This window comes from Drosophila bipectinata, chromosome XL (assembly GCF_030179905.1).
Source record: "Drosophila bipectinata strain 14024-0381.07 chromosome XL, DbipHiC1v2, whole genome shotgun sequence".
NCBI lineage: Eukaryota > Metazoa > Arthropoda > Insecta > Diptera > Drosophilidae > Drosophila > Drosophila bipectinata.
Window position 1 is genome coordinate 3518129 of NC_091734.1, and position 27846 is coordinate 3545974.

General features: G+C 37.9%; 1 protein-coding gene across 1 annotated transcript in view; it reads left to right on the forward strand.

Moving 5' to 3' along the window:
- The window catches only part of LOC108134100 (uncharacterized), an 81523-nt gene that overhangs the window by 4444 nt on the left and 49233 nt on the right, over positions 1-27846 (forward strand). The window lies entirely within an intron of this gene.

A 27846-nucleotide genomic window follows, 5' to 3' on the forward strand; every position in this document is an offset into this window, starting at 1 on the left:
GTTTTTTTTAGGAATTATTTTTATGTCTGGGTTTGTGGAATGGAAGGTGTTTGGATTTTTGGGTGATTATTTTAAGGGAAAAATATTAAAAATGAAATCTTAAAATAATTTTTAACATTTTTGAAAAGATCTTTATTTTAAAAATTTATGTTTTTGGTCTGAAAATAAGGATTTTTTTCGAAAAAATTGTTGGGTTAGTTTTTTGGTATTTTCTATCTGAAATAATTTTGAAGCTTTTTTTAGAGAAACTTTTACTTTTAAGGTTTTATTTTTGTAAATTTTAATTAAAAGCTTAGTTAATTATTAAGTTATATATATCATTAAGGCCATTTTTTATATGTATTTCAATATAAGATACTATTAAAATACATAATAGATAGTTAATAGATAAAAGATAGTATAGATAATATTTAAAAACATAAAATACTCAAGAGATCTCTAAATATTGGCTTTAAAATGGCCTTCTTATTTATTTTTCTCCTTCAAAAGCATAAGTTTTAGTTTGCTTTTTCTAAAATATAATATTCCTACATATGAACTCTATAATGTTATAACTTATAACATTTTTCTATATTTTTAACAATACTTTTCATACTAATTTCAAAATATAATAGAAACCCTTTTAAAATACTAATATTTTCCTACATTTTTTGACTCAAAATGAAGTCCTTTAAAAAGTGATAATTGCCTCACTTTCTACTCCCTAGCCCTACTCCCAAATAAAACCCAACATCATCTTGAGCTTATGCCCTATTATTAACCCACTAAATCCCATTTGAGCTGTAGGAAGAATCCTTGAAGGACATCTAGGCTTCGGTGTGGTAGAGTGTCTTCTGCCAAGCAGGCAGACAGGCAGGGAGGGAGGGAGGAAGGGAGGCTTGTTTCTGTTTTACGGCTGTCGCCGCCTGCGGCTCGGCCAACAATTTTCAGTTTCATTTTCGTTTAGTGTCAAGTGCCAGGAGCCAGAAGCAACAACAACAATAACAACAACAATAACGGTGGCAGGACGATAACAACTAACGGTAATAGCCCTGCACACGACAACCGGCTAAAACTGTTTCTTCTTCTACTTTTGGCCAAAAAAAAGAGCCAGAAGGGGGGAAGAGAGACACACAGAAGACACAACAAGTTGTCAGGACCAGCTGCTTGTTAAGGCGAATCCTTGCCAGCCATGGCAAATCCTCTAAAGGACCTCTAGGTCCTATAACAGGGCTCCTGAAGGAGGTCCAAGTGCTTGGCCCACGGATAGGGTCTTCTTCTCGGCTTATCTTCTGGCTTTTCAAAGAAGACAACAACCAAACCAACAAAAACAACAAAAAAATAAAATAAATTCCGCGATTAACCCCTTGGCCACAACAACAACAAAAAGAGAGAAAAAATAAAAAAAACTCTTGAATTGTGAATTTCAGATTCTGGTTTCCGGTTTCCGGCTCGGGGATTTGTTTTTAATTATCGCCATAAATAGGTAGTAGGCGGTTTATTGAAATGGGAAATGTGGAAAATGGGAAATGGGGAAAATGGGGAAATGGTTCGCTTTTAATGAAAATCCACTTAACAATTATAAAGCGAGATAAGCGTGGATTTATGCAAGAAAATGGAGACAAATTGCGGTCATTATGGCTGCCAAACAGAATGTGATGGACGACCCGGCAGGCCACCACCCCCCCACACCACCGACTACCACCCCAAATGCTTTGTTTATCGGAATTCGGATTATATTTTAAGATAAAATATGCTCCAGAATGCCATACCTCTCTGGTGTTGTTCGAGAGATCCTTGGGCTATATTTTTGTTTAATATTTTTCGAAATTTTGTGGGCCTACCCCTGCAAAATCCCCGATTTTCAGACTTGGTCCAGGGCCAAGGCTATATCTCAGCCAATTCTCACCCGATTCTCAAGCGGCATATCTTAAACGATTTGTGGATCGATTCTGCGCCATTCTGCATCAAAATCTGGATGTAAAATATTTTTTGAATTTTTTTCGAAATTTTGTGGGCATCTCCCTGCAAAATCCTTGATTTTCAGACTTGGTCCAGGGCCAAGGCTATATCTCAGCCAATTCTCATCCGATTCTCAAGCGGAGTACCTCAAACGATTTGTGGATCGATTCTCCATAATTCTGCATCAAAATCTGGATGCAAAATATTTTTTGTGGGGGGCGTCCCTGCAAAATCCCCGATTTTCAGACGTGGTCTAGAACCATAGCTGTATCTAAGCCAAGTTTTTCTTTAGTAAAGTCCCTATTAAAATGAATATTTTTTTATATATTATTGGAAAAGTCTTTTAGTTTTTTCCAGTGTAATGGGGTCATTGTTTTCCGGTTATTTCTTACAATATTCCAACGCTGCGGGCCAGACAACTTGGCCTTCTGTGCTGCCGTTTCATGTGGCTATGGCTGTTTCTGTTTCTGTTTCTGTTTCTGCTTCTGGCTGAGTTTGATTTCGAGTGGAACTAGTTTGCTTAGCTAAGCTAACCTAAGCACTTCCTATTGCCGGTCTGATTTATATACACAAACACACACACACACACAAGGGCACAAACACAAACAAGGAACTGAAATGGCGGCGCATACACTTGCCACGCCACACTGATGTGGCACATATAGGACACACATTTTCGCAGAAAGTGTGCACATAAATTAAGGTAAGGGCGCCACTCGGGTGAGGGCTTTCTTAACCTTATTTTTGCAAAGAAACAGCAGCACACTAGCTGTAGAAAGTTGCCTTTTGATGGCAGTTGGCAGTTGGTAGAGGTATTCAATGGATATCATTCGCAGTCACACATCCGCATTTGCATCCGCGAAGCATCCGCGAAGCAATCTTGCAAATTGCAATCTTAACTTGCACACAATCTACCATAGCTACCCCCCCTTAACAATGCTGGCAAGTGCATACAGTGCGTATGATTAATTTAAATGCATGAATATAAAAGAATATAACCAATAAAAGCTTTAACTCTTGATCTTTTTAGGAGGAAAATCTTATTTTAAAGTTTTCATAATTACTTTATTTATTAAATATTCTTGGAATCTGGCTCTAGCTTTAGCTTAAGGGGTGGCTCTGTTTCTAGATTCAATAAAATCTAAATACCAAGTACTTCTTTTGTCCCTTAAGGTTGTTATGGCCTTTTCTAATTAAGTTAAGCTCACACATAAAAGTTTAGTGGAGCAGAGTGGGGGCGTGGGAGCTAGAGCTCAAATGGCAGACAAACATTTTCATAAGACGCCTGGATCCTGGTTCCTGGATCCTGGTTCCTGGATCCTGGCCCTGGTATGTGCTAATGTGTTTGCTTGGCAGTCGAGGACTCTTAAAAGGACTAAGCAGGACCTCTTTTTCTCTTCTCTATTTGCCTAAGGCACTCGAAATCAATTAAATGCATAGTTTCAAGTTTCAAGTTTGCCTGGGAAGGATGCGACTTGTGACTTGCAACTGGCAACTGCATCTGCCTCAAACCACCCACCTCCTAACCACCTCCCAACCACCTCCCAACCAAAACAGTTAAGAAAGAAAACATTTTTATGCGCCACGCTCGAATTCATTAGCGTCTGAGGAGAGAGAGAAAGAGGCCCAGAGTGTCAGTCAGTCAGTCCATCTATCTGTCAGGCTGTCAGCCAAGCCTCCAAGTGTTTAGCTTATTGAAAACTTTCCATCCAGAGATGGGCCTTTGGGGCCTTGGGAGGTTAAGGGAGAGGTTAAGGGAGGGGTCGAGGTCGAGGGAGCGGTCTCTGCACTTTTCGTGCAAAAGTTCACAGTTCACAGCTGACAAACTGGAACTCTACTGTCGCGCTAATCAGCCAACGAATGTCACACAGGAATGGTAAGCCACTGAGAGAAAAATTTATAAGAAATAGAGGGTTATGAGAGAGGGTTTTGAGAGGGTCTATAAACCAAGTCTATAACCAGGTACTTAAGGTAGAGTTTTCTAAAGGGTTCTTCATTAAAATCTTTAACCCTAAGCTCTCTTGGTTTCAGTTATAGCCTTTTGGATCTGAATCAGAATCAGCATCAGTATCCCCAGCTGGCGGGCAAAAGTTTCCCTGAATTATGTAGCGCGACGGTAATTTGAGGCAAACTTTTGAGGCTCAAATAGTTTTGGACATCGAGGCTTGGGGAGGAGGAGGTTTGGGGAGGGCAGGGATCCTCGTACTGAGTGACTAACAATGTGATTGTCAAAGTATTTGCACTTGATTACCAACTTTTCAATATGCATATTACAGGATACAGAATCCTTTTGGAATTTCTCTGAAAATTTACAACTCATCACTAGCTGAGGCAATTAAAATGGTATCCTGTAGAGCCTGTAGGATAAGGTTATCGATAAGGTTAGTAGTCCTTTACGAGTAGTCCTTTTGTGAGAACTCATCCAACCCTATCGTTGGGCTAGCACAACTTTTGTCAAGTAATTGGCCTCGTTTTGACCCAAATAATCGTTATCGATAATAACCATACATTGATTTATCCCCATTGTGTCTGGTTGGGGCTCTGGCTCTGGCTCTGGTACTTCTTAGCTCCACTCTCATCGTAACATTTGAACCCGAAAACCCATGACACCCATGACCCTCCACAGACAAGGCCATTAAAAACGCCATCAAAGCCAACGCATGAGAAGGCACTCAAAAAAAAATAGTGATATTCATACTCAAATATTTATTCTTTAGCCTTATTTAAGATCTATATTTTAGGATTATTTCTCTCAGTGTAACATCCGAAAATGCCCCAAAGAAAAACCAATTCCAATTCAAAAACAAATCCATTGTAAATGCCCCTGTCGTCGGTAGAGATTCGGTGGCATTTTTCCAATCCTTCAGTGGGTGGCATGGGGCATGAGGCATGAGGCATGGGGCATGGGGCATGAGGCATGGTCATGGTTGGGTTGGCATAATAATAACCGCTAACTTGTCACCTTGTCGGGCCAGGCCTTTTATTATGGTCCCTGGATCGTAAAAACGTGTATCCTTTTTCTAATCGCAAATGCGTGTGTGTGTCGGTTACAGTTTTTTTTTTTCAGCTTTATATATATGGCTTTGACTGTAGCTTTTGGCTTTAACCAAGCAGCCAACTATTACTTTTATTTCCTTCGTGGGCGGCAATTGGTTTTGGCCTGTCACTGTCCCCGTGGCCCATTGTGGCTTACTTCATAAATGTCCTTGGTGAGGGGGAATCCCCCTGTGTGTTGCGGTTTTTGTGCCGCATACAAAGTGATAACGAAAAACGAAATAAATAAATAATAAATTTTTGCTCAGCGTTTTTATTTCAACGCAGTGTCTCGCACGATTTTTAGCAAATTTTCCCTCAGCCACAATAAATAAATAGGAAAAGGCATCCACCCACAGGAGGTATGGGTGGTTTGGGTGGCACAAAAAAAAAGGTCTTTTCGGTGATGAAGTTTGTCGCATGGTTAGTTGGATACATATATACATATATATATGATATGGTCAGGGTCTCAAAATACGCCATATACAAAAGGATATATACATACATATATCCTTTAGTGGAGTGGGACCAGCTTTCGGAGTGCATAAATTCTTTTTTTTTTTTGTGAATTTTGAGTAGGGACAAGACCACCGCATAAACAGACAAAGTCAGTGTCAAAGTCCGTAGAACTTGCTGCCCGGAGTCGAGTGCTGATTCAGTTTCCTGAATTATGACCCACTAGTATATGACCCCAAGCCCCCCAAACAAAATTGTCTTCTAGGGGCTGGGGGGTGGGCGGAATGAATGTTCTGTTTATTCAGCGAGTGACTGCCTCGAAGAAGAAAATAAAAAGAAACCCTCTCGAAATGAATGAAACCCGTATTTATGAGTACTAAACAAATAAAGGAGTTGTACGAGAGTGTCTCGGGTTGGTCGTTTGTAACGCTGAAATAGCTCATTTGGAAGTCATTCGTTTGAATGATTAGACCAGCTCTTTTTTTCCCCTTTTTTTCTGCATTTTTTACAATTTTTTTTGGAGGAAAGCAATTATTCAAGAGAATGCTTTGACGAATTCTCTTGTTTGTGGTTGTTTTTTTTAGGGTTTTATTGATTTTTTGAATTTTTTTAAACATTTTTAGGGAATCTACAGGGGGTTTCTGTTTGTATTTATTTTGTGTTCATTTTTATATTCATTTCTGTGTTCATTTTGCTTGAATTTTAAGGCATTCATTTGGTGTTCATTTCTGTATTCATTCGGATTTTATTTGTTTTATTCATTTCACATTTCAATTCATTAGGGATTAAATAAGGATTTCTTTCGTTGTTCATTTCCTTATTCATTCGTTGTTCATTTTTTGATTAATTTCTGTGTTCATTTTGGTATAATTTTATGGCATTCATTTCTCAATGCATTCGCCTTTCATTTGTTTTATTCATTTGACATTCATTCCCTTGGTGGTTTATTTCTGTATTCATTCAGAGTTCATTTTTAGATTCATTTCCGTGTTCATTTTTCTAAATTTCAAGCCTTCATTTGGTGTTCATTTATGAACCCGGTTTCCTTGATATTATTCATTTCTTCATATATTTGGGATTAAATGAAGGATTCATTTGGCATTCATTCTTTTAGATTCATTTCCACGTTCATTTTTAAGCCTTCATTTGGTGTTCATTTCAGAATTCATTCAGCATTTATTACTGCACTCATTTGTCATTTTTTTAGTATTCATGCATCTTTGATTCATTCTGCATTCACTCGGCATTCACTTGGCATTCATTTTGCATTCATTTCACACTCATTCGCCGCTCATTCCGCATTCGTTCGTTTGAGAGTCCCGGGCACTCGAGCCGCATGCGTCCCTGATGGATCTGCCAATGCCAGGTAAACCTCGAAGGGATCTGACCAACGTGGATGCCATCAATGGTGGGCTACCGCCAGTAGGGTGGCATGGGTAGGGGTTTTGACAAAACAGTGGCGTAGGCTAAAGGGGGGGCTTAGACTGCGAGACTGCGGGGCAAATCTCTTTGCCTGATGGAGAACTTTGTCATGTTGTCACATAGCAGCAAATCCCATTGCCATTGCCAGTATGCCAGTCTGTTGTTGTTGTTGTTGTTTCCCTTTAACCCCGTGCCACCCTATTGTGGCATCAACACCCTTCACTGCCCCTACCTACCCCCTTGGAGCACCCCAATGGGGGTAAGGGGGGCAAGGGGGGGCTGTGGAATGAACATCAGCGAAATCATTTGGCGAGCCACAAAATCGCATCAAAATATTGCGTATGTGCGTGCCGAGCCAGCAAGTCTTTTCCCAAGTGTCTGTGTGTGCCCCCTCTTTGTGTATTTGTGTGTGTGTGTGTGTGGGGGCTTATATGGGCGGTAATGGGCGTGGCAAAAACTACCAAGCCGGGAGTAATCATGTATCGCTATTCTAAACACAACGAAATGTTCCAAATGAGCTCTGATTTTGTATTTTGAGAAAAAAATACAAGGGGGTTTCTTGAATGAAAATAAATATTTATTTAATATTAATTCTAAATTTAAAAAAAAAAATTGTGAATAAAATTAAAAAAAAAAAAAATTACAACAAAATCAATTACAACAACAACAAAAATTACAACAACAAAAGTATTACAACAACCAAAAAATTACAACAACAAATAATTATTACAACAAAAAATTACAACAACAACCAATTGCAACAACAACAAACAATTACAACAACAAGCGACAACTACAAAAACAAACAATTATTACAACAAACAATTACAACAGCAACAAAATTACAATAAGTAACATTTACAACAACAACAACAAACAATTGCAACAAAAAACAATTACAACAAAAACAATTACAACAACAAACAATTGCAACAACAAACAATTACAACAACAAACAATTACAACAACAAACAATTACAACAACAAATTACAACAACAAACAATGACAGCAACAAACAACTACAAAAACAAACAATTATTACAACAAACTATTACATCAGCAACAATATTACAATAAAAAACATTTACAACAGCAACAAATTACAACAACAAACAATTACAACAACAACCAACTACAATAAACAACTACAACAAATAACTACACCAAACAAACAACACACAACTACAAATACACAATACAACATTAAAAAACAACAAACTCAAAATATTAAAAGGAAATATGACAACAAACTAGAATTAACTACATTCTACTAAATGTAACAGTACTACAACAAATAGTGAATTACAACATTACAACAAACACCATTTTAAAAAAACAACAAAAAATAAAGAAAAAAAAAATCTTTTAAAAAAATTTAAAACTTAATTTTTATACGTTTTTCAGGCCTGCTTAAGTGCAACCTTTGAGAATCGAGGAGGAGGGCGCTATTTTTTAAAAAAAATATTTTAATATTTTTCTTCCATTTTAATATTTTTAAAGATTTATTTTATTTTTTTTTTTTTTTTTTAATTTCTACCAAATTATTAAATTTTTCAAAAAGCTAAAAAAACATTAAAATTTTACTCTTCATTGCTTTTAGAGTTCTGGGGGTCCTTAAAAGTAGGAGATATAGGATATAGGATATAGGAGAGTTTTCCTTTTGAGGTCTTTGTTTGCTTGTTTGTTTTTCTTTAAAAATTATAGAAGAATTAAGGTAAGAATTGGTTTTACAAGCTAGAATTAGTATTATAGGGTTATACTAGAAGGAAACTATATCTAGGCTTATATAGTTCGGTTATATATAATAGTAGATATTATAAAAATTAATTGATTGAATTCAGATTTCTGTCTGAAGTACAAAGTTAGAGAATCCTGAAGAAGGGCTCTTCTTTTTTTGAACTTGCAACATATTTTTGGTTCTGTGATTTCTCGATTTTATTATTAACTCGCCACCACAGACCTTTAATATATTCAAATGTAAATATATGTATATGTACCTGCTATTACCTTGGCAATATTGTCAAATTATTTGGTTTCGTTTGGGGACTCGGTCCTCTTGAAACTTTTTGATTTAGTTTCGTGTGGCATATGCCGCACACAGCTTTTGCTCGGCACCTGTTTCGACTTTATTTAGGCCATTATTTCCTATACTGTCAATACTGTTTTTTTTTTTTTGTATGCGGTACTTTTCGGGTTGGCCCCTCCACCGCCCTCCGCTACTGGCAGTCCTCCACATTCTGCTCATCAGTTTTGTCTGGTAATTTGCATTTAAATTTGCGAATGTTTTGCCTTTTTCTCGTTTCTCCAGCCAAACAAAAGGCAGCCGAACACACACAAAATCTGTGGAATGACAGGATTCGCTGTCTAAGGATCTAAGTAGTGGGTGGGGTGAGTGGGTGGGATGAGTGGGTGGAGGCGTGTTATCGAAGCGAGTTGACAACTTTGCAATGCGTTTCGTTTCGTTTCGTTTGTTGCTTAGATTTGTTTAATATTTGCCCGCAGGCCGTCGAACGCGAAACAACAAGGCGAAATGGGCGAAAGTCCTGCCACGCCCTCGTCCTTGGCTTTGATCCTGTGCCTGTGTGTGTGTGTGTGAAAAAAGTGCGAACTTGGCTCGAATTGGCTCGAAGAGGAGAAATATTTTAGAGAAAAGGCTGCCAACATTTGTTGGCTACAGTTGGCAGCCAAATATTAAATAACCTTTTCGGTTATTGGCTTAGTCATGGGCTTAGTCACTTTTCCAACAAGGTTTTCTAGAGTATCTAAACCTTCGGCTTGATATTATTTCCCTGGCTTTATTGCCACAAAAATTTCAGTTTGATAAGCCATGGGCGAAACTTTATACAATGGACACTTTTTTTGGGCCATTTTGGGAAGCATTCTTGGAATCATCAACATCCTCGTCGTGCCCGTCAAAAGGGAATCGAACCCTAACCAGTAAGGTCCTTCGAAGGACCTCCAAAAAAAAACAGTAACATTAAAGCTCATTAACGTGATATAAATTAGATTTTGGGGTGTCAGAGCTCGGCTCGTTAAGAAAATATTGTTAAGCCGGGCCCCAAGTAGTTTTCACACAGGACCCGGGTTTCGGTTTCAACCCGAAAAGGTCCTTCCTATTATATTTTATTGCCCTTGATTATGGCCATGTTTCTAAATATGAGGGGTGGGTGGTGGGTGGTTGGAAAAAGGTACAAGAAGTAATTGTAGCATCATTTGACGATTATCCACTAGATATAAATTTTTGAGGTCCCCCCCTTGCTCTTAGCTGGGAATCTCTGCTTTCCACTTTCACTTAATGCCTTTAAAATCACCTCCGTATAAGCTGCCCACCGAGGGCTGGGCGGCAAGGACTCTGGCAGACGGTTAACACTCCCTCTCGGCTTGTTCGCGCTGAGTGCCTCTATTGTTCAGGCACTGAGAGAAAATTTTAAGACTAGGGGGGTTATTTTTAAGAAATAGTTGATTAAATTATATAGTAGTTTTTTTATAGAGAATATTTTATCTTGAAGAGAAAGATGAGGCTATAAAACTATGAAATGGTTTAGGACCTAGTTTTGCTAAAGTTTTTCATAAAAAAAGGTTTTTAATTAAGAAAACTATCAGTTAGACTTATTTAAAACATTTATTTATTAATATAAAATATTTATATTAAATTTAAGACTATTTATTTCCAGTTCTTCAAACTCAAAGTTTTACTAGAACCTCTAAGGCCTTTTGGATTATAATAGTTTTTTTTTTTTTCTCTCAGTGCAGTCTGTATCGTTTCTCATTGTTTTCGGCTTGTCCCTTTCTGGTCGAGTCGTCTCTTTTATTGAGAAGCTTGCTCCTGCTCCAGCTCCTGCTCCTGGTCCTGCTCCTGCTCCTGGTCCTGCTCCTGCTCCCAGTATCCTAGCCCCATCGCTCGGCAAAATCGCAAATAGCCATAAACGTGTACATCAGGATTCTGGTTGTGGCAGCTGGTGCCATGGCCAGGATCCCTCTAGTTCTCCAAACCCACCCTCCCCTCTAGACTCACTGCTATTTTGGGCCATCACCCCCCCTTCAAAATAGCTATCTCCGTCTCATACTTGAACACTTTTGTTGTTATAGCCATCTAATATTGGATTTGTTATTGTTACTTCTTCCTCTGCTCTTTGTTTTCTCTGTATCCCTTCCATTCTCAGTGTCCTTTTTTCTTTTTTTGTTTTATTCCTTTTTATTTTTTATTATATATGCACAAACAATATTCATACAGCCATACAGAGGGGGGGTGTGGGCGGTGGGGCCTGTACTTGATGCCCACGGCCCAGGACGACAGGACTGGAGTCTGTTGTTTCAGGCTCCCCCCCCCCCCAACTTTTATTTTATTTATTTTACATATAGAATATATATATATATTTTTTTTTTATATAGATACTTTCTATATATATATATGTGTTTTTTTTTTTTATTTCGGGTGCGGGTTTCCGACCGCCGCTAAGCCTGAGATTTATGTACTAAGAGCACGTTGAAATGCAAAATGTGGGAATGGGAATGGGAATAGGAATCAGTATGGGGGACCTCGGCATGAAAATAAAATAAAATACATTTTATTATTTATATTTGTCGTGACTTCGATTTATTATAGGGGCCATGGCCATAGAAAGTCTAGTTATATAAACTCTGGGGATCAGAGACGCGACGCATATGTCTCATCCCGAAATCCCCGTAGCCCACACTGTCTATTTGTGTCTATTTTCTTAGCATATATATTCATTGCAAGTATGGGAGTATGGGAACAAAATAACAAAAAAAATAAGATATCTTTAGGTTGGATATCTGAAGAGTTTTTATAGACCATTTAAAGTGAGTTTTCATAGTTGCCCCTCATATTCAAGAGCCAACAGTGCGTATACGCAATGTAAATGACCATATTACGCATACGCCCTGTTGTAATCTAATAATGAATTACATTAAGCCACTTGCCATACTGAAATTGAAATTAAATAAATTAAAATGAATATGTTTTAAGGTAGTCGGCTCTAAAATGTAAATTCAAGCGGAATATGTTAATAGAAACAACGTCAACAGTGCGTATACTTAATGTTAATTTCGACATCAAGTATACGCACTGTTGACATCATCTTTAGATATCACTCATACGCCCTGTTGCCAGAAACAGAATAGATTGCCAATTAAAACGAACAAAAAAAATGAGAATCAAATCTAGAATATAATTTGCTATTTTTTTTCAATTATAAAGAAAACGTAATCTCTGATTCCAAAAATAGAAAAAAAAATTAGATGCGTGTTGCTAATGGTATTTTTTCCCAAAATTGATTTCATTTTTTTTTCTGAAAAGATATTTCAAGTGCAGAGAAGTAGCTAAGTGCTTGATGCTGTTGAGGGGACTTTCGATTCAATTAGAATGCCAAAAATCATGTCCACAGTCATTATAATTACTTCCGTTCGCTTTCCCATCGCACCACGTCCCACGCCAAAAGTCTAAGCTCATTAGCAGTTAGCAGGACACAAAAGTTTTGGCCAGGACCAAGGACGAGCATGAAGGATGAAGTAGCCAGCATTCCATGGCCAACAAACTGACCGAAACAGACACGAGAAATGGCACCAAGGAGTGCCGAGGGTCTAATGACACAAACAACGAGCCTAAGGAGATATTCCATAGATTACAACAAAGCTGAGAGATGCTGAGAAAAAAAAATACCCAAAATTGAAGCAAATCAACAAATTAGCCTTGTCAAGAGAGGTGGAGGGAGGGGGAGTGGCGTGCCCCCAAGTGCTGAATGACCCGAAAGTGAAATGCCAATGCCAACTCCAGTCAATCTGTCAATATTTACTCATTTCATTTAGTCATTTTCAATTTATAACCATTCAATGGAATCTGTTCTCATGCCACATTCCCCAACACCCTCCTCTCTCCTCCCTTCCCCTTGTCTTGTCACCCATCAATCGCTGTCTTAGCCACGCCCTCTGGGCCATCCCCTTTTTTTACGCACTACACTCCCCCTTTTCCCAGCTCCCAATTCCCAGCTCCCAGCTTGGCGTTAATTTCCCAGCTACTTATGCACAGAGGAAACTGCTGTCGGGACTGCCTCCGGCCAGGACATCCATCAGTCGTGTCCTGGCCATAGAGGCGGGGCTAAGGGGAGAGGCGGGTGCGGGGGTAGCCTGTTCCAATGACACCCCAGGGCGGAAAAGTGTAACCCCGGGAAAGTGTATATACGAAGCATTTCCGAAGAGATCGGCCGACGGAGATAATTTCATGAATCAATTCCTATAAGCATAGAACTCCCCCTTCCCTCCCCACCCCCGGTAATAGGCAATTTTTTCTAAAAAAAATGGTTTAGGTTTTAGGTCATTATATTGATGATATATAAAGTCAAGTAAGGATATCTGTGGTTGGTATTTGGGTTTTAAGCTTTAAAATAGGGTTTGGTTGTGGAGGGGGTGATATTAAAGTATTATTTACCTTTTAGTATTAATTTTTAAGAAAAAAGTGCATAAAATATTCGTTTTAAAGCTTTCAATTTTTTCATTAGCATTTTTTTCATCAGCTTTTCTTGCCAAACAATTTCTTTTTTGGTGGAAATTCATTTTCATTTTAGTTTTTCGACAGCAACATTTTTAATAGCCGCCACTTTTCCTGGGCCTGGGACTGGGTCTGGGTCTTGGCCCGCCCCCTAACCGCCCTCTTCTTTTCCTTGGAAAAGTTGTAAATTTTTCCAAGTGGCTCCCCCCTCCCCTCCTCGTCTCTTTAGGGCCTTGAGGCATTTCAATTGTTTTTGAAGATTTTCATTCAAGTTCATCAAGGGGGAGGGGGGGTGGCCCTTCTGTCGCCCAATATTTTGGTATCTATTTAATGTTATTGTTGTGAGCCATAGACTGTTGGCTGAGGCGCTCAATTAACGCTTTTGGTTTATGGCCCACAACACCACCCCTTTTTTGGCCAACAATTAGACTCACGCTTGACCCTGCCCAGACATCATAATGACGAATAAAGTTTGTAATTAATATTTTGTTTATTCAAGACTCTTAATTTGAATGCGAGTGTGTAAGTAGCTACCCCTCCTTTTGAGAAAATGGCTTCATTTAAGGCCTGAAGTGAAATTTTCACAAGCTTTAGTTTAGTTGTTTGTTCCTTTACTACTTTTTATACATTTTTTTATATTTTTTTTTATCTATTTTAAGCGGTCAGGAGTGTGTAGTAAGGAGTGATGGGTTGAGAGGGCGGTATAGAGGGCGCTTTCGGATAGATGGATAGCGCTGGAAAAAGTTTTCCACTTTACACACAGCAGTGAAGACGCAACTTTGTAAGACTGCTGGAGGTCTTCGCTTCGAAACTTCCCCTTGGAGTCTCGAGAATTACAGCTCGTTATATATATAATGGTTTCTATATATATATATATATATATATATATGTAGATGTAGATGTATGTATGTATATAAAGAGTGGGAAATCTATTTTCGAATGCCAGTCAGGCCAACCCCCTACACCCACACCCCCTGGCGCATTACAAAAAGTATTTTTCATTACATTTTCCAGCAGTGGCACTACTCTGCCATCCACTGCCATCCACCCCTCCCCCTGCCATTTCCACCAACCAAACCAACGTCGACTTAATTTATAATTACGATAATTTGCGCATTACGTTTTCTTTTGTTGGCCTGGTTCTGGTCCTGCTCCAGCTCCTGGTTCTGGTTCTGGTCTCTGGTCCTTCGTCCTGCTCCTGGTTGGTGGCAAACTTTTGTTGGTTAGTTGCCCGGGGGGGGGGGGGGGGGGGGATTTCGGACTTAGGGACTGATTGGTCTGTCTCTGACGCACCACTCCTACCACTGGACTCTCACCCCCTAAGGACACCCCCTAAGGGTAGCCAGGGGATGAATATCGGTGCGGAATTATATGCTGCAGTGGATATAGAAATTGCATAAATTATAATGTCTGGCCATTCCGCACGGACGTTGTTGTTGTTTCAAAAATTTTATTGGCTTTGTTTTAAGATTTGCATAATTGAGTTACGGGGTTATAGGTTTTTTGTATTATTTTTTAAGATTTTTGGTAGAGGTTTTTAAATTAAAAGATAATTGTGATTGAAAATGGCAGACTTATAGTTGGTTTTTAGTCTGATAAGATTTGCTAATTGATTGATTATTATTTTAATATATTTTTTAATATTAAAAGCTATAATAAAATAAGGGGAACTATAGAATTGAATGATAATTTTAATAGGGATTTATTTCTTGAAATAATGTATTTAAGAAATGTTAGAAAAAATCAAGTATCTAGGAAGTAGAATGAAAATATCTTAAAAGGAAGGAGGGAAGTATGGAAGGTAAGGAAGTTTTCTAGGAAGTAGAATGAAGATACTAGATACTTAGTAACTTAAAGATACTTTTTAATAAAAGTAGTTTAATCTAACTAAAAGGTAATAAACATTAAAATAGAACTAGAAAAGTGATTAAATAAAATATTTATAATACAAATAATTAAGGGTTTTTAAGGATTAAGTATAGTATAATTAAGAATCTTAAAGAGCATCAAACAATCTTTCGTTCTTTTGAAAACAAAAGCTTTAAAACAGTTAAAACATTAATAATTAAAACATAAAAATCTTTAAATATTACCCATTAATTTAATTAACTTCTTAGTTAGCTTAATAACCTATTTAATTAAAAAAAAACGTTAATTAAAAACTAAAAAAAAAGACCTAAAAGAGTCATTAGATATTTTTTCAGGCAACCATCTCTAAACCTGTCCAAGAGCTCCTCCCTCCTTTTGCTCCTCCTGCTCTGTGCCCTGCTATCTCTAATGCCCGCCACGGTTGTTTTTTGTTGGCACCACCCCTCCCCGCCACACCCCCCTGCCCTTCCTGCCCTCCCACCCACCATTAGAGTCTATTTTCTGGCCGCGTTGTCCTTGCGGCTTATCAATAATGTTGATTTCACTCTGTGTCGCATAATTGAATTCTGAAGTTGTTAAGTCACAGCCCGGCCAAATTTACGCGCTGGGACTAACCTCTCCAACATCACCACCCCACCCCACTAATACCCTTCCTGTGGCATCCTCCTGCCTGGGCCAAGGCTGTTCGTTTGCTGATTGAAAATTTGCCAATTAGAAATAATGAAGCGTGTGACATTAAATGCAAGACAAGCAGCAAATCGGGCCAAGTCCCCAGCTTCCAAGCCTCCAAGCCTCCAAGCCTCCATGCCTCCTAGCCTGGCAGCTCCTCCTTTTCGAATTCCAATTTCCCCCTGGGATCGGCGGTGGATAGCTCGTTAGAGCAGACACTACCTTACTCTCTCTATATATATATATATATATATCCTGTGATATATATATGTACCTTGGTAATATAGTATTTTTCACTGGTTCGCCTCTCAGCCTCTGCCAATGGCGATAACAAATTTTTGCTTAGAAGAAGGAAGAAGGAAGCTCTTAAAATCTCATTGCCGCACACACACACTCGCACGTAAATATACATATATATATATAGATATAGATGGATATATATATATCTAGTCGTTAGGCACGGATATCGAAAATTTTCATGTCTTCCTTTAGTTTGTCTTAGTTTTTGGGGGAGCTCTTCTCGGTGGAAGCAGCAACCATCATTAGACTCCTCGGGCATCCCGTCAATTCGTCCTTCCGGTTGAAAAAAAAAAAACCAAACCCCTCTCCAATCCCCTACCCTCTCTCTCTCTCAAAAATTGCCGGAAATTTATAGTCGTAGTTGGGAAAAATTGAGAGGAGGAGGAGGCATATACTATACCTCACTCCTTGTAGGCAAATGCGCATTAGCCGAGAGTTCCAACTTGATGCATTTGGTCTGCACTTTTCGCCGGCACGGTTGCATATTTCTTTTAAGTAGCTCATTATTTTAGATTTTTTTATAACCCCCATCCTGGGAGGGATCCCCATTCCAGAGCCAATAAATATGCCGATGACAGGAGTAGCAACTAGCTAGCAGGAAAAGGATCTCTCCTGGGGATGTGTGTGTCGCTACCACAGGTGATTGTGGCTAGAGAGTGACGAGGAGGAGCCTTTGGTAGGTCCTTTGGCAAAAACTTAAAGCATATTAAATTAGTTCACACGTATTTTGAACGCTACACGGCACCCAAAGCCTTCTAATGATGCAATTAGTTATGCCTCCTCGACTCGGGTCCTCCATCCTTGCTCCCTGCTCCTTGGTCCTGTAATTTTAGACTATTTACCCAAGTACTTTCTTAATATATTTGAGGACTCATAACCACAAGATGTTTCCTCTTTTTTTTTTTTTCTACTTCTTGTTGGGGACAGGAAACTTTTGGGCCAGGAAATTGTTACACTTTCATAAAGGTTTCATATTGCTTGTTGAACTAAAAGGCATTCGAGGATGCTGATAATGATGATGATGAATTCTGGAACTCTCTGCTCTATAATGTAGGTATTTTTAAAAGAGTTTCTTATTTTAAATGTAAAATACTTAGCTTGAAACTAAATACTAACTAAATAGCTTCACTTGTTATTGGCTTTTCTGGTTTTAGAAAAGTATGCTATATATTATTAAAAAGTATGCTATATATAGTATGGGGCTTATAACTTTTTGAGTGGCTTACTAGTTAGTTGGACCTAAAAGATATTTAAATAATTAACACTTTTTAATGGAGATTGTTTTTAGAGACTCTTAGAGACAGCATCTTTATGATTATTACTAACAATAGTACCGGGTATCATATACTAGTCTTTTTTGAAGAAAAGTACTGGGTATTAACAAAAGAAAGGTAATATAAGTATCATAAAGATAACTTTCTAGGTATTTTATAGAAAAGACAAACAAATTAAAGGCTCTATTTCAATATTAAAAGATATCAAAATTAAGGTTCTTACAAACGTAAGAAATAAGAAAAGTACCGGGTATCATGTAGTAATATTTGATACATATAGGAAAGTATAGTAGAGACCAGTACTTCTTTTATTAGAATACTTAAAACATATTAAGTTTCAAATGATTCTAAACAGCTACATATTTATAAAGCTAAGCCTAGAAAGATAAATTTTATAGAAGAAGTACCGGGTATAACATACTTATTAAATCTTTCTTAAGAGAAGTACAAGGTATAACATATAACAGAGAATAATCTACAATCTCTAGTCTTAAATAAAGGGTTTATCCAAAAAATTTCAAAAACTATAAAAGACAAACCTCAGAAATGAGACAAGTACCGGTTATCATACAGCTTCTTGAGTTTTTTTTGGGTTTTTGGGTAAAACACCTCCATTCCCATACAAATTCAACTATCCCACCTTGAGTACTTGTATTCTAAGACCCTTTAAGCTCGTAATACTGGCCAATATTTTGTAGTGTTCACCGTAAGCCATAACTAAGACCACAACATCGTCATCATCATCATCATCATCATCATCATCGTCGTTGTCGTAATCAGGATGCGATAGGCGGCCAAAAGTCAGCGCTGGAATTAAATTAGAGCCAACTTGTCTTGATGCCATTCAAATGCCCCGGCTTTCCACCTCACAATTTCCGGCTTTCTCTCTATTTTTCCTCCACTCCACTCTCCATTTTCCACCACCTAGGTTATTTTCCCCCCCGTATTTTCCATTTCCCATTTGCCATTTCCCATGCATACTGGATGGATATACCTACAGCACCTGGTGGGGTTACCATCGTGGAGGATGGCCATTTGGTTAGGGGATGATGAGTATGGGTGTGGGTCCTTGGTCTTGGTCTTGGTCTGAGAAAGGGCTGTTCTCATCGCTCACGTTAAGCACATAATTACAATTCTGCTTTATATTTACGTGTATTTATATTACCTTTTCTTGTCGGTGAACACGACAGCACTAAGCTCTAAGGATAATAATTTTCTAGTCTTAAGACAACTAATATCATACTTCTTTTTAAATTAAATTAAATTAAATAATAATTCTTTTTTTTTTTTATTTTTCAGGTAAATATTTCCACATCTCTAAACTGGCAAGTAACGAACGAAATAAAAAAAATGTAACCCCTTTTCTTTTGAGTAATAATTTAATAAGCTCTGGCTTAATTATACGAAAGTTTATTTTATTTTACACCGACTCAGTCTTCGAAAAGGGGATTGAATTAGTCCCAAGGATCCAAGAAACCCACAACTTCGTACGGGGACCTCTCTAATGGGCTGTCCTGCGAGACAGAAGACAGACTCCCGAATCCGTCCCACTGGGCATGTATCCTTTCACTCCTGCGGCCGTGCCGGTTCATATATATGTAAAAAAATAAAATATATATAAGGATATATCTAGCGAGTTAACAGGCCGTAGACTTTTCGACGAAGAAGACGTTGAAGTCTTCAGAGTTGGAGTCGGAGTCGGTGTCGGAGTCAGAGTCGACATATTTCACGTTGATGTATGGTTTAATTACATTTACGTGGCTGTTATACGGCCGTAGCTCTGGCGCAATAGAGAACCATAGTCCCAAGACCGGGAGGCTCTCAAGTGGGTCTCAAGGCACTGAAAAAAAAATCTAAAAAAAAATAAAATTAAAGAAAAAGGAATATTTTTTTCCTAAATAAAATTTTTAACTCAATTAAGACCATATTTAAGTTTTAAATTTTTGTATGGGGGTATTTTTTTTTCAGTGCCTTGGCATGCCCTTAGGTTGAATGAATAGCCTGGATCCTGGGGCCAGGAGACGGAGAGCTGTCTCTCAGCGCCTTTGTTTGGCTGTCGTCGCTGCCATTAGAAGACATCGCGATAGGCGCTTTCATAATTATCCTGCACGAAACTTATCCACCATCCTGCATCCTTGTTTCGAGCTTCGGGGCATGGGGGCTTGGGGTGAGTCTGAGGTCCTTGCTGAACTCCTTTTTATGAGCTGCACGTCGACACTTGGCAAAACTTTCGCCTTCTTCACCTGCCTTCAGCCCCTCCTTCAATGACGATGAAGTTTTCACGCTTAACAAGATTTTCGGGCATCCTTTTTGGGAGGATTATAACCCAGGTATATATATGGAGGACTATTGCCCTGGGTTTTGGGTTAAGTGCTTAGATTAGGTTTTGTGGATCTTTAATTGATGTTAAGCAGCAAGTTGTTGATGTCAAGTTGCTGTTCCACTTCTTTTTATAGTTTCCTATATAAATGCGTATATATATATGTAGGTATAATTATTATTATGATGGCTATAACTGTTTGGCTTCGGGTTTAATTCCCCGCTTTTTTTTTTTTTAACAGGCCAACTCCCTGGCTGGCTGGGGAGTTCTCCAATTAAGGCTTAAAGCTTTTCCAGGAAAATGAGACTTTTCTTCGCTTCATAATTGCATTATTTTAATGATCTTTGCTTCTAATCTTAAATCATAATTAATATCTGAGCTATTTAATATTTAATTCGGGGGTTTGTTAGGTTTATGTTTGAGATTGCTTAAGATTCAAAGAAATATAAAGTTATCCAGACAATAATTAACTCTATTTAGTATAGCCCTTTGTTAATTCAATTGCTCCCTTTTCTATCCATTCTCTAGCTATGATTTTATTTAATTTTCCCCGTCTTTTTCTTCATTAAACTCTTCTCTTCATCAATTTTGTGGAGCAATTACCTCCGTCTTGGCCATTTTCACCAAACCGCAACTGTGACCGCACTTCAACTTCAACTTCACTTGAAGAAAAGAATTCTTTTTCTTTTTCTTGAAAAGAAAAACCCTCTCCCTGAATTTTCATTAATGGTTTGGCTTTGACTTTTCACCACCTTGGCACTTGTTGTTATCGTTGTTGGCCCGCTTTCCTTTTTCTCTCCACAGGATTCTCTCAAAGTCCTTTCGCGTCCTTTACCGCCACTTGTCTGGCTGTTTCGTTTACTTTTCACCAGATTTTATTTATTTATGAGCAACTTGACTTTAATTAATGTATTTATCGCTTCAATAATTCGCATACAACTTTCTGCTGGCCACCTTTTTTGCCAACTTCGCTTCGGTTCCCCCTCTCTCCCCCTCTGACTGGCCGTTTTCAACTCAATTATAGCCAGGACTTTTCCAGGACACCTTCTCAGCCCCTTCTTTTCTTTTTTTTTTGATTTGAAGTTTTCAGTTGAGTTTTCTTCAAGCTTCAATTCCTTTCTTTTTTTTCTCTCTAATTGTCTTCAACTAAATGCAATAATCAGTTTAATTTCAACCCCAATCTAGAAATGTTTCATGACAAAGTTTTCTTCTTTGTTATCTCTCTTTTTTTTTAGTGTAAAGTTTTTTTCAGTTCCAGGTATATGTATTTTTAGAAGTTTTTAGATATATTCTTGTACCTGACTTGTCTTAAACTTTGAGGAGCTTTACCTTAAGGAATTTATTTCTTTTGTATTTTCTTTAAATATTTTCTATTGAAAAAGTTTTAATATTTATCATTTTTAAGCAAGGAAATTATAGTTTAAGAAATAGGATGGTTAGTTAGGGGTATGGTTAACTATTTTTAGAGAAGTTATACCCCTTAGATCTTATATCAGAGACCTTTTAGACTGTCTAGCTTTCCTTTCTCTTAAAAAAAAATCCTTAAATTTAGAAAAACTTAGCAGATCAGGTTTTAAAATATTTTATTATTTTAAAAAGCTATCTTTAAATAATAATTAAGCTAAAAATTAAAAAAAGAAAAGTACCGGGTATCCTATAGCTACATAGAACCTCCAGTAACGTTACTTTTCTTCTTAAAAATCCTAAAAATTAGAAAAAAATATTTCAAGCTAGTAGCTATCATTACAACTATCATAAGTTTAAAGCCTTAAATATTTAATTTATATTTTATTTATATTTAATATCTTAATTTTATAGAAAACTCCCCTTAGTGTAAAAATCCCCTTCCATTTGGCGGAAAACTTGCGCTTTTCCGCTGGTCAGTAACCGCTGGCACTGTAAATTATATTCCGCCGGGTGTCAGTTGCCTGTCAGAAAGCCTCCCCGCCCCCCGACTTTCTTTTACTTTCTCCCAGCCCCTAGTCCCCCCTCTGGCCCTGTGTCCTTGTCTTTGCTCTACTTTCGTATCCTGGCGTGTGTTGTGCATAAAAATGTTGAGAGACGAACGGGCAGCGGGTAGTGGTAGTGGTGGAAAAGCGATGAAAACAAGTTTTTGGAAAAGTCTGGCATAATAACCCGTACTGAGCCTTACGGCCCAGGAGCTCTGGCAGTCCTGGCAGTCCTGGTGTCCTGGTGCCGCCTCCAGAAAACCGACACAAACGCAAAAACTCCACTCGAAACGGCAGTCAATTAGGCACAGAAGAGACCTGTATTCTCAACTCCTGCCCCTCAAAATTATGCGCACTTTGCATTTACATTTTGCGGTTTTAAAAGGGGGGACTGAATCCCCATACCCCCCAAATGAGAAATGGAGAAAGGCAAGTTTTGGGAGGCCCTGGGACTCCGGCTGACTTATTTACTTAAATCGCTTGAGCGCGGAATTTGAACGGAATCGTTTTGAATCGTTCGTTTGTGTCTTTCGAGCGCAAATGAATCACTTAAGTTGAGCACACAGCCAAATAATAATAATAATAATAATAATAATAACAACAAAAGCAAAGCAAAAGCCTAAGCAAAGAAGCCGGAAAAGCGAAATGAGTCAGTTAGTCGCTTTTGTGGCTTAAATGCTGCCTTTCCCTCGAAAAACTTTTCAAACCAAAAAGTGTTTTCTTCTTTTTTTTTTTGCAGTTTTTTGAAGAAACAATGGTTGGGATGGCGGGTGTAGGGGGAAAGGTATATAGAAGTGGGCGTGGTCGTGGTTGTGGCGCGTGTCTAATAGAAAAGCGATAAGCAATGGAACCTACCCACCCCACCCATCCAAATAGCCCAACTCCTGGTCCTGCTCAGATAGCCAGCGATGCGAACGCGCTTATTCCACGGAGACTCATTCAAAAAGGTCACCTAGCCTAGAGAATAATTTCGGGGGTAGACCTGCCGGGGAAGGTCGAAGGTCAAGGATGGTGGAAAATAATGCAAACCCAGAGCTGTAAAAAATATGGTAGCGCAAAAAAATATAAAAAAATAAGCCAACTGAGATACGCTTCGGTAGTCACAGGACCAAAAAAAAAAAAAAATAGAATGAGAATGAAAATCCAAGGGACCGGGTAATATGATTAAAAGCACCTCATAATTGTGGTCAATAGAGAGAGAGAGGCGTTGTGCAGTGAGGCGATAAGTGCGAACAGGAAGGAATTTAATATAATAGAAATAAGATAATAAAAAATTCAATAAACCAGAGGTGACAGAATAGAGGAAGGCTCATGGAAAAGTCAAATAGATTAGATTACAAAGATCATAAAGAAGAGAGAGATGGGAATTTAAAGAGTTAAAGATTAAGAACTAAGACCTGTTTAAGGTCTCAGGAGTGGGATAATAAGGTTTAATATTTGTATTTTATGAAAATTATAATCAAGAGACTGAATGAGGGGCTCGGTTATTGACTTTTGTCATGTCTTTGGAATATTAGTTGGTTAAAGTGGTTATATTCCCAAGGAAAGTAGTTCTTAGGAAGAGTATAAGGTAGAAGCTAAGAAATAAGCCCTGATTTTATTAAAAATATAATTTAATCTTGGATTTTGTTATATATTTTGAATAATCTTCATCTTAGAAACCAGTAACTCTGAGGAAACTATTACCTATTAAGACCACAAGCTACCAGCTAAGATATAAGACCTTTCCAAAGCTCAACTTACTCTGCAAAAATATAAATAATGCTCCCAAAGATAAAATATTAAAAAATAAAGTAAAAAACCATTAATTAAAGCCACCATTTCAAGAGATTCTCTTTGGCCATCTGCCTCGTTCCTTCCTTATTCTTTTATTATTTCGAAATGAAGTCATTTACCATCGACGATCATATATCAAGGGAATAATTAACTCGACGATACGCATTAATTGCTCCTGCTTTTACTGGTTCCCAGATCCTGGCTCCTGGCTGGGTGCTAAGGACCTTATAGCCTACTTTTCGGAAGGGGGGAGCCTTTGCAGAGAAAATTGCTGAAAATTGGTAAAGTGGGAATATAAAAAGCTGCGCTTATTTCACTTTTCCACTTTTGCACTTCACACATAAGGAGCAAGGACATCCAAAGGATACAAAAAAGAGGAGGAGGAGGAGGAGGAGATGTACAGGGACAAGTCTGTTAAAATCCCACCATATCAACTTATACAAATGACATCCGGTCCACGCATACATATACATGCACGTAAAAAGATAAAGGACCTCATCCTCATCCTCGTCCTCATCCCGGGCATCTCGTTCGCTCATTGTTGAATGATGTATGAAGAAGGAGGAGCCGGCCGCCACATGGCCATGTTTTTTGGGGATAACCGGAATAACCTTTCGGTTTTTGGGCCACCTTTCCGCTTCACACTTTGCCAGTTTTTGGCCAAGAAGCCGAAAGGCACGCAAATACCGCAGTCTTAGAAACGGACGTGTTGGTGAGGAATCGTGAGGTTTTTTCGGGGCCTCAAGATGAATTAGTTAGGGGGCTTGAAGGACTAGAGGTAGCTAAGAGTACAGTAGAGATTGTCCAGAAAAGAATTCTCAAAAGTTAGAACCACATTTCTTAATGATTTGATAGCTTTGCTTAAGTATAGATGTTGGGGCTACACTTTAAGAAATATAATAAAAGAAAGTATAGTATAAAACTGAAACGAGAGAGGTAGAGTCTATAAGAAATAAAGGCTTGAAGATCCTAACTTTTAGAGGTTAAAGATCGAACTAAAGTACCTTTATTTCTTTATTTGGTTTTTGGTTTTAAATGTTAGGTATTCTAGTTAGGTTACAGTTTTTAGTTAGTTTACATAAAAAAAATATGATAAAATTTTAATAAAAAGTTAAATGATTTAAAATTATTAGTATATATTATGTATTTTTTAGAAAAGAAACTAAAAAGCTGTAGTTATTATAAGAAAAAAATCATATAAAAGCTATAAGAATTATAAGAATCATTCTTTAAGAACCCTAAATTTCAAAGATCTTCATAAAAAATAGAAAAATATAATTTCCTTTAAAAAAAACACCCCCTTTGTTTTTTCAAGTGCACTTAACAGTTATAGAAACATTCATCGACACAGAGTTGCAATTTATATTCGATTCCAAAGGCAATAGCTCCGGGTCGATTAGTTGGCGCCAATGTCGCTTGCCTCTAGCACCTTGCCCCACTTGGCCCACTCACTACACCCACTCCCCACCACTAGAAACCCCATTTCGATTTTAACACCCCGCTGGCTACCTTAACCCATCCAAGGCCCCCACCACCCCCACCGCCCCCACCCCTCCCTGAACTAAACTCACTCAGCGAGTTGTGCTGCTCGTTACGGCAAGCGTATCAGTTTGATCATGCGTGTCCTTTCTGATGGTCCTTCCAACCAATACCCCCCCAAACCACCCAACCACCCACTCTCTAATACACACATGTGTATGTGTGTGTGTGTGTGCTAAATGCCGCAAATTGAAATATGGTTTTCGATTTTCAGTTTATATGCAACCATCTATAACCAAAAACCGAAACCCACACACATGCGTGTCCAAACTTTGATAGTACGATAGCATGGGTATGGGTATGAGTGTGGGTGTGTGTGTGTATTTTGGTATTTGTATTCCGTGTGCTACGTGTGTTTGTATTGATGTTTTGCATTTGTATTTGTATTTGTATTATTTTATCATCGTTTCGTTTACTTTTCAAATTTCAAGTCGTTTGCTTAAGAGGCAACCAGCAACCAGCAACCAGAAACCGGCAACCGTAGTACTGGCGGTTGAAATCGATGGAATCGATGTTCCAATTGAACGATTGCCATCGAACTTTGTTGCAAAATCAGCTCAAACTATATATATATATATATATGTATTGAGTTTTTTTTGGGTTGGCATGACTGCCTCGTGATCGAATTGATTGGTTTTGGTCGGGTTGATGGAGCAATTATGGCAAAAATCTGCATAAATCAAAGCCAGTCAGGTTGGTAATCGAATTCTTTTCGCTTGATTTTAGATCTGCAAACAGCAAACAGATATCGAAATAATCGGTAGAGTGGTGAAATGATTATAGGTTCATAATAGAAGATAATTCTATGTATACAAAGAATCAAAGTTTTTTGAAAGGATCAAAGGAATTTAAGTAGCTATCGAAGTAATCGATTTATGATTTATTTGTTTAAATATTAGCTATCGAAATAGTATCGAGAAAAAGACTATTTTGAATGATTAACTATCGGAAGCTATAAAAAGATAAAACCTCAAATAGCTATCGAAATAATCGATTAAAATGTAAAGCTATCAAGGCTTTAGTTCTTTAAATAGTAGCTATCTAGTTGATCGAAATAAATCTGAAACAAGATCTTCTCTTAAAGACTACTTTAAAAAGTAATCGATTAATGTTACTCGAAGTTAAATCGAAATTTATCGAAAAAATCGAATCGAAAACATCGAACTAAGCGATTGTTGAAAAAAAATATATATATTTTATATTAAGGTTTAATTTAAAACTTATTAGAAAAAACCAACCATAATTAACTAAAAAATTATGTAAAAAATTCAATACTTCTCAAATTATTTAAAAAATTCTAAAACTAATCGAAAATATCTACCCATTTGCCATTCTTAGTGTATTAGTTTATACGGCGATTTGAAAAAGGATCCCCTGGGCTTGTTTGTGCTTAGTTTGTTATTAAATAAAGGCTTAGTCGAGTGGTTTTTTTGATGCCCATATGCGAACACCCACACCCAGCCAGAACCAGAACCAGAAGCCAGCCGCCCACAAAAGGCGACCGCCAGCCCATTGTCATATTAAATCATACAATTGGTCAGATGCCCCAAAGCGAGTAACATGAAATGAAAAAAAAAATGGGGAAAAAAATTGTTAGAAATCGAGAGGTGTGGGAGGAGAAAGAAGGCTCCTGCTGACACATTTTCCCCATTCACTTTTCACACACCCTCACACACACATATATACACAGGGAGAAAGGCTTTTGATTTTCCAGAGCCAGAGAGTGTGTGTGCCAGATGCGCGTGAAAATAAAGCGAAAAATTTCCATGGCTTTTCCCCCATCCACAATTTTTGGATTTTTTTTTCTATTTTTCGGGTTTATAGACTTTTCGATTTGAGTTAGCATGTGTGCGTAACGGTATATATATACATGGGTATATATATTTGTCTATTTTGTCATTCGTGTCGGTTTTAGTTGCCAATAGGCGGCTTAGCTAAATTTGCATTTATTGTTAAAATGTTTCATTTCATTTCATTTATTTGCCCAAAAAAAAGAAAAGCTGAAATCCATGCGAAAATTGGACACGTGTTTCCACACAGAAGTGTGGTGGGTGTGTGTTTGTGGGCCCCTTTTCCAAAGGGGCGTGGCAAGTTTGGTTTGGTGCGGTCTATTGGTTTTTTGGCTTTGGATTATGACAAAAATTTCCGGCGACAAAATGGAATGGTTACGGGTCTTCTTTTTTTTCCACTGGGTTGAAGTGTTTGCACTTTTGACTTTTTCCTTCTGAAAAATGTTTTTAGGATTTTCGATTGAAGTTGATTTGCCTTTGTGGGTTATTTCAGTTATTTCTCCATTTTCTTTCCTTTTTTGTGTAGCTGTTGTGGGGTACAGTTACGTCTGGTCATCAAAGTCATCAAAATTTGTAAGCTTTCGGCTTTATTCACTTTTTTGGGTTAACTTATTGTGGGCTATATGGTTTAGTTCAGATTATGGTTGGGTTAGTAACGATTGCCAACAGGTTTTCGGTTTACTTTTTGATGCAGAATAGTAGCAAATCGATATAGAAATCGTTTAAGGTACTCCCCTTGAGAATCGACTGAGAATTGGCGAAGATATAGACATCCCAGTGGACCCTATAGGGGAAACCCCCATTTTGCAGGGATCCCATCAGGAAAAAGAGACAAAAAATCTGAAAAATATTTTGTCTCAGGATTTTGATGCAGAATGGTGGAGAATCGATCCAGAAATCGTTTAAAACACTCCGCTTGAGAATCGGATGAGAATTGGAGAAGATATAGCCATCCCAGTGGGCCCTATAGGGGAAAACTCCATTTTGCAGGGAAAGGAA